The 7,481-nt window shown below is 39.0% G+C and overlaps 1 pseudogene; it reads right to left on the bottom strand.

The window, feature by feature from the left end:
- Positions 1-2,938: 2,938 nt before the first annotated feature.
- LOC140198519 (U1 spliceosomal RNA) lies at positions 2,939-3,068 on the bottom strand (annotated as a pseudogene).
- Positions 3,069-7,481: the final 4,413 nt, after the last annotated feature.

The raw sequence follows: 7,481 nt of genomic DNA, 5'->3' as shown, positions 1-7,481 counted from the left end.
TTTTTGCTTCCTTATATGCCCTCTCCTTTGCTTTAACTTTGGCTTTGACTTCTCTTGTCAACCACGGTTGCATCCTTTTTCCATTCGAAAATTTCTTCTTTTTTGGAATATACCTGTCTTGCATCTTCCTCACTTCTTGCATAAACTCCAGCCACTGCTGCTCTGCCGTCTTTCCCACCAGTGTCCCTTTCCAGTCAACTTTGGCCAGTTCCTCTCTCATACCACTGTAATTTCCTTTACTCCACTGAAATACCGACACATTAGATTTCACGGTGAACTCAATCATGTTATGATCACTGTCTCCTAAGGGTTCCTTCACCTCAATCTCTCTAATCATCTCCGGTTCATTACACAATACCCAATCCAGTACAGCCGATCCCCTAGTGGGCTCAACAACAAGCTGTTCTAAAAAGCCATCTCGCAGACATTCTACAAATTCTCTCTCTTGAGATCCAGTGCCGACCTGATTTTCCCAATCCACTCGCATGTTATAATCCCCCACAAGTATCATAACACTGCCCTTCTGACAAGCCTTTTCTATTTCCAGTTGTAATTTGTAGTCCACATCCCTGCAGCTGTTTGGAGGCCTATAAATAACTGCCATCAGGGTCCTTTTACCCCTGCTATTTCTTAGCTCAACCCATAAAGATTCTGCACCTTCCGATCCTGTATCACCTCTTTCTAATGATTTAATATGATTTCTTACCAATAAAGCCACGCCTCCCCCTCTGCCTACCTTCCCATCCTTCCGGTACACCGTGTATCCTTGGACGTTCAGCTCCCAGAGACATGCATCCTTTAGCCACATCTCAGTGATGGCCACAATATCATACCTGCCAATCTGTAGCTGTACGACAAGATCATCCACCTTATTCCTTATGCTGCGTGCATTTAAGTATAACACCTTAAGACCAGTATTTGATACTTTTCACTTTGATTTCACTGCAACTTTATTGCACTGCAGCTCATCCCAATGTCTCTGCTCTTCAGTATTTTATCGAAATTTGCCATTGCTGCCCTCCCCAGAAGTAAGTGTCATTTAATTTCATGGCTGCAGTTGCTATCTATAGAAATCTTTGAGCGGGGAAGACAAAATCCGTCACTGCTTCCACTTCCTGTCCATTGAGTACCACAGAGTTAATAGGACTGTTTGACATAATCTTGGTTTTCGTAATATTGAGCAACAAGCCAGCTTTTGCACTTCCTTCTTTCACTTTGATTAGAAGCTTCCTCTGACCCTCCTCACCTTCAGCCATTAGAGTAGTATCATCTGCATATCTGAGGTTGTTAATATTTTGTCCAGCAATTTTGATTCCAATATTTGAGACTTCTAGACCAACATTACTCATGATGTGTTCAGCATATATATAAAATAATTACCTTACACTCCAACTTAACTTATTTCTCTTCTTAATAGAATCTTATTGAATGATTTAACGTTATTTATAGTTTGAATTGAAAAAGCAGTCCAGAATTGACAGAAATTGCACCTGATGATTGTTATATTACAAGTTAACAACTTTACAATCAGGATCTTAATTACCAACAACACTAATTTCTTTCTGAAATGATTGCAGGTGTTAAGTAAATTACTGAAATAAGTGAGTACTGAGCAATAAAGTATATTTTTCTATTTGAGTGATTCATATGATTTTTCCTCATCTTTTACAGGGAGGTTAGCAGTTTGCACCTTCTTATTGCAGATGTTTTCCAAGAGACACAGCAAATGGGTAATGAACATAGTTATACTGTAATCTTGAGAGTGCACAAATTTTAGGAACCTTAAATGATCTGACTGATATCCAAGGTGCAAGTCATAGAGTCATAACGCTTGGGAGAAAATCCTTTGGACCACTGAGTTCATCACAGACATTGAACATTCATTTACACTCTATTCCTCTATCCTCACTTCATTCTTCTCACATTCCCATTAATTCACCTGAGATCTGACCATTCACTTACAAATGAGAGGTGATTTACAATGGTCAGTTAATCTACTAAACTGCATGGATTTGGGTTGTGGGAGGAAACTACAGCACTCAGGTAAAACCAGAAGTATCACAGTGAGCAACAAAATGCTGGAGGAACTCTGCAATTCAGACAGCATCTATGGAGGGGTTTCGGGATGAGATCTTTCCTAAGGTATGTTGCTTTGGATTTCCAGCGTCTGCAGAATCTCATCCATTTATGGTGATGGAGAATGTGCGAACTCCACATGGGCAGCAGTGGAGTTCAGGACTCAACCATGGTCACTGGAGGTGTGAGGCAGTGGTTGTACCTACTGAACCACTCAGTCATTCGGCTAGGGAAGTGTGAGCCAGTGTTTGGCATAGTACGGTGGAGATTCTTACGTTGTTGAAATCCTGTCCCATAGACATAGTGAAAACCACATGGTGTTGCTAGAGCTCAAAATATGTTTAAACCCCACACAGGGTAATAGGTCAATTTCATCTTCTTTGGCTCCTGTTCCTTAATATTGTTTGCTTCACGTTTCCATTAGAATCAATTACAGGCACTCATCAGATTACAAATGACCTGTCAGGGCTGAAAAATGGGGATTATTTTTAAGGTGCTAAGTACAGAGGGGATGTCAGTGGTACGTTTTTCACACAGACTAGTTGGCGTGTTGAATGCACTGCCGGCAACGGTGGTGGAGGTAGATACAATAGGGTCTTTTGAGAGAGTGCATGGAGCTTAGAAAAATAGAAGGCTATGCAGTAGGAAAATTCTAGGCAGTTTCTGGAGTAGGTTACATGGTCGACACAACATTTTGGGCTGAAGAGACTGTAATATGCTGTAGATTTCTATGTTCATTGATTTACAGAAATGGGACTTTACACAAATTCCACATACTTTGCTAAATCATTTTTGATCCAGTAGTAATAAAATGAAATGTTTAATGTACTCATTACTGACTGTACAGAGTATATAACTAATTGACAAGTTGCAGTCGAGTATCCTGCATTTGGGGACATCACAGGCTTCAGCACACCCGGAGTGCAATGGGATAGCCTCGGCCTGGAACCTCAGCACTTCTGATCACCGATGGTTCCCTGCCAGGTAAGTATGATTATTTAATGAAATGAAATTATTTTAGCAAGATTATGTAGAAAAAATGATATGGGTTACTATTGACAACAGTAATTTCTAACCTGAAAAAATTAGCTTACAGACAATTCTTTGGAACAGAGCCCTCTCATAAACCAAGGATTGCCAATATACAGAATCTGCTCTTTACTTCATGATGTGCTACTTCACACTGTTCTAGTTTTAATGACAATTCATAGGAATTGCTACAAAAAGAGAGGTCACAAGATGCATTTATAATAATTTTCTTAATACTTATTATTACTGATATTTTTTAAGTAACCTTCAAGCAAATCCAAAATACAACAAGAAATCTCCAGTTGTTGAATGCTTTGGGAACAACAGACAGAAAGTTGTTCTTGCTCGTCCATGATAAATGCACAATTCAGGAACAGCTGTAGTTTGTACTCTGTTTCTAAACAAAACCTGAAAGCTTCGCTTCAATTTTCTTCTGAGTTAACAACTCACAGTGTCATAAAACCTTAATAACCCCTGATGTCCCTTTTCTCCTTTTTACAATTTACAATTTGTAATTAAACCACTTTCTCTGCTTTACAATCTTTTTCATAGCTTTAGGGAGGCTGGTAATGTCGTCAAGGATGCCTGCCACCTGCCACCATGGCAATTCTCTTTAAACATGAGAGATTCTGCAGAAGCTGGAAATTCAGAGTGACACACACAAAATGCTGAAGGAGCTAAGTCAATCAGGCAGCATCTTTCAAGAGAAATAAACAATCATTGTTTCAGGTTCAGGCCATTCGTCAGAATCTGATGAAGGGTCCGGGCCTGAAACATCAACTGTTTATTCCTCTTCATTAATGCTACCTGATCTACTAAGTCCCTCCAGAATTGTGTGGCTATTCTCTTTGCTGTCTTCTATCTTCTGGGAAAACTGCAGAACTTGAAAACTTATAAGCAGAGATTTAGGAACATCATCTTCACTGCTACCAGACCTTGAAACAATCACCTCTTTCACATCTTATTTCCTGGTAGTGCTGCCACATTTTCTTACTCTTGACTCTCTCTTGATTACTCCATTATTGTCACTTTAGCATTTCTTTTTACACTACTTCAGAGCGCACCATAACCTTAGCACCATTCTGCTCTTTTGCCCTCGATTACATGATTGTATTTACTGTACCCTGGTGTACATGACAATAAACAAATCTGAATATGCATTGTTAAAAATAATTACTTCCTGTATTCTGCCTAGATTTTGAAAACCCAAAATGTTCTACATCTGCCATTATCATGAATTCAAAGAAAAATATCCCATCATCTTCTTTCTCTCCACTTAGCAGATGTCCTATACATGTGATCCCATTCACATAAATCTCCCTTCTGTCTCTCCAAAGCTTTGCTATTCTTCCTGAAGTTAGATACCCAAAATAGAACAACAGCCCATGGAGATCTAGCCAGGAACTTCAAAGTACTTGAACACAAAAACACAAGCTCACAAAAAATAGTAGGACTAGGGTACAAGACCCCGCAAGCCTGCCCCACTATTCAATATGATCATCCATCTGGCCTCAACTCTTTGCAACTGACTATTCCCTTTAACCTTCAATTCTTCAGTCTTTCAAACATTTATCTATTTCTACCATAATTATATCTAATATTCTGGTCTTCAGAGAATTCCAGAGATTCACATCTCAATAGCAACCATCAAACCCCCTTGGGATAGTCATAGTTATAGTCATACTTTATTGATCCCGGGAGAAATTGGTTTTTGTTACAGTTGCACCATAAATAATGAAATAGTAATAAAACCATAAGTAATTAAATAGTAATATGTAATTTATGCCAGGAAATAAGTCCAGGACTAGCCTACTGGATCAGGGTGTCTGACCCTCCAAGGGAGGAGTTGTAAAGTTTGATGGCCACAGGCAGGAATGACTTCCTATGACGCTCTGTGTTGCATCTCGGTGGAATGAGTCTCTGGCTGAATGTACTCCTGTGCCTAACCAGTACAATATGTAGTGGATGGGAGACATTGTCCAAGATGGCATGCAACTTGGACAGCATCCTCTTTTCAGACACCACCGTCAGAGAGTCCAGTTCCAGAGAGTCCAGGGATCTTGTATGTTTGCATATGGTCACCACTCATTCTTCTAAATTCAATGCAATACAAGCCCAAATTGTGTAACTTGTCTTGACAGGAAAACCCTTTCATCTCAGGAAGGAACCTGGTGAATCTCTGTTTCCCTCAATGTCATCAAAAGAGCGAGTCATTGACTTTGGGAAGGAGGACATTGCACATGCTCCTATCTACAGTGCATCAATTCTGCTAAGGTCAAGAGGTTGAAAGCTTAAAGTTCCTATGAGGGAACATTAGCAATAGCCTGCACTGGTCCTTTCACATAGTCATCATGATCAAGAAAGCACCTCTACTTCCTCAGGAGTCAACAGATTTGGCATTGACTCTCACTTATTTTTATCGATGCAATCTGGATACATCATCTTAATATAGCATTTGCTCTACCAGAGACAATAAGAAACTGTACGGAGTTGTGAACACAGCTCAACTCGTCACTGCAACCAGCCTCTACTCCATGGATTATATCTATACCTCTTGCTGCCTTAGTAAAGCAGCCAACATAATCAAACACCCCACCTACTCAGCTGTATTTCTTCACCCCCTTAGAAGGTACAAGAGCCTGAAAGCACATACCACCAGGTTCAAGGACAGCTTCCGTCCCATTGTTACTAAACCGTTGAATCATCCCCTTGTATGATAACATAGACTCTTGACCTCACAATTTACCCCATCACAGCTTTGCATCTCATTATCTGCCTGCACTACACTTGCCCTGCAACTGTACACATTATTCTACATTTTGTTATCATTTTCCCTTGTAATACCTTAACGTACTTTTGCAATGAAATGAGCTGTACAGATGGCATGCAAAACAAAGTTTTCTCAGTGTACCTCAGTACATAAGACAATAATAATAAAATAATTGAGTAATGTATTGAATCTTTGTGGACACTGATGTTAATATCACACCTTAATCATCTCCCTAAGTATAAAGCTTCATAATTCCTTCTGAATGTGATTCAGCTGTATCAACATGCCCATATTATTTTCCAAATTTAGATAACCTAGCTAATATTTTCAACCAGCAGGTCATTACTCTGTGAGCTATGGGCCCCAAACTGATCTCTGCAATATTCTGTAGATGCTGAAATCAATGCAATGTATCCACATAATAGTTCTTCCGACTACTCTTTTACTCCAATTTTCTATCCAATTTGCCACATCTCTGTGTACCACATGCCAGTAATTGGTCTCTTAAGAGTAAAGTCCATCAACAGCTCCTGCTTATCCAAATAAATACTATCATTTGTATTTCTATACACACAGCAGATGTGACACTCAGGTATAATATAGTAAAAAAATTGAACTCCCTCTGGTAAATCAATGCTAACTCATCTCTAAACGATGAATCCTTATCTTCCAATATTTTTGCTACTAGTTTTCTAAATCATAAAATCAGATATACAGTACTGTGCAAAAGACTTCAGCATATGTAAAAATAATCTGTAAAGCGAAGATGCTCTCAAAAATAATAAAATGAGAAGTTTCTAAATATCAAAAAAATTACAATAGAGCAGTAAACTGTAAAAAAGTAAATCAAATCAATATTTGATGTGACCACTGCAGTTTTATAAGAAAAACAGCTGGTAGGTTTTTCCATGCATCTTGTCTCTCCAGATAAACCCAGACAGCCTCAATGATGTTGAGATAAGAGCTCTGTGGATGCCAAATCATCCAAAACCATATTTAAAAAATTAGGGTGCCTAAGACTTCTTCACAATACTGTATACTCAAACGTTCAAAGTAAATTGATTATCAAAGTATGTATATTTTACCATATACTATCTTGAGATTCATTTTCACATTGGCATTTACAAGAAACCATTACAGCAAGCCAAAACAACTAATGCCTATTGGTCAGCTGACAACTGATGCCAGGCTGACTTTCACTAATTGATCATTGTTCCAACCAACGTCTTGATTGTTCTTGGGTATGTAGTAGTGTTTTGGGCTGTACACCTGGGATTTTGAGCTTGAGATTTGTAATTCGGTGGTTTTACTGAATAAAGGAGTATTTTGAGCTTTCGCTTTGTCCTAGCTCTTGGCTTTGGGTCCCATTAATCGTTATAAGGGAGCGAACACAACAAAATTACAATAGAATCAATGAAAATAGACGCACAGGCAAACACTGTTAAATAGCTAATGAGCAAAGGAAGATAAATGCAGCAAATAAAATAGGCGCCATGGTAGGGTAGAAGTTAGTTCAATGGTATTACAGCTTCGGGTATGTCAGAACTCTGTTAGGAGTCTCTATTTGCCCTCCCCATGGAATACGTGGGTTTTCCCTGGATGCTCC

Source organism: Mobula birostris, chromosome 5 (genome assembly GCF_030028105.1).
Source record: "Mobula birostris isolate sMobBir1 chromosome 5, sMobBir1.hap1, whole genome shotgun sequence".
Classification (NCBI taxonomy): Eukaryota; Metazoa; Chordata; class Chondrichthyes; order Myliobatiformes; family Myliobatidae; genus Mobula; species Mobula birostris.
Note: the sequence above shows the minus strand (reverse complement) of the source record. Positions and strands in the feature narration are given on the sequence as shown.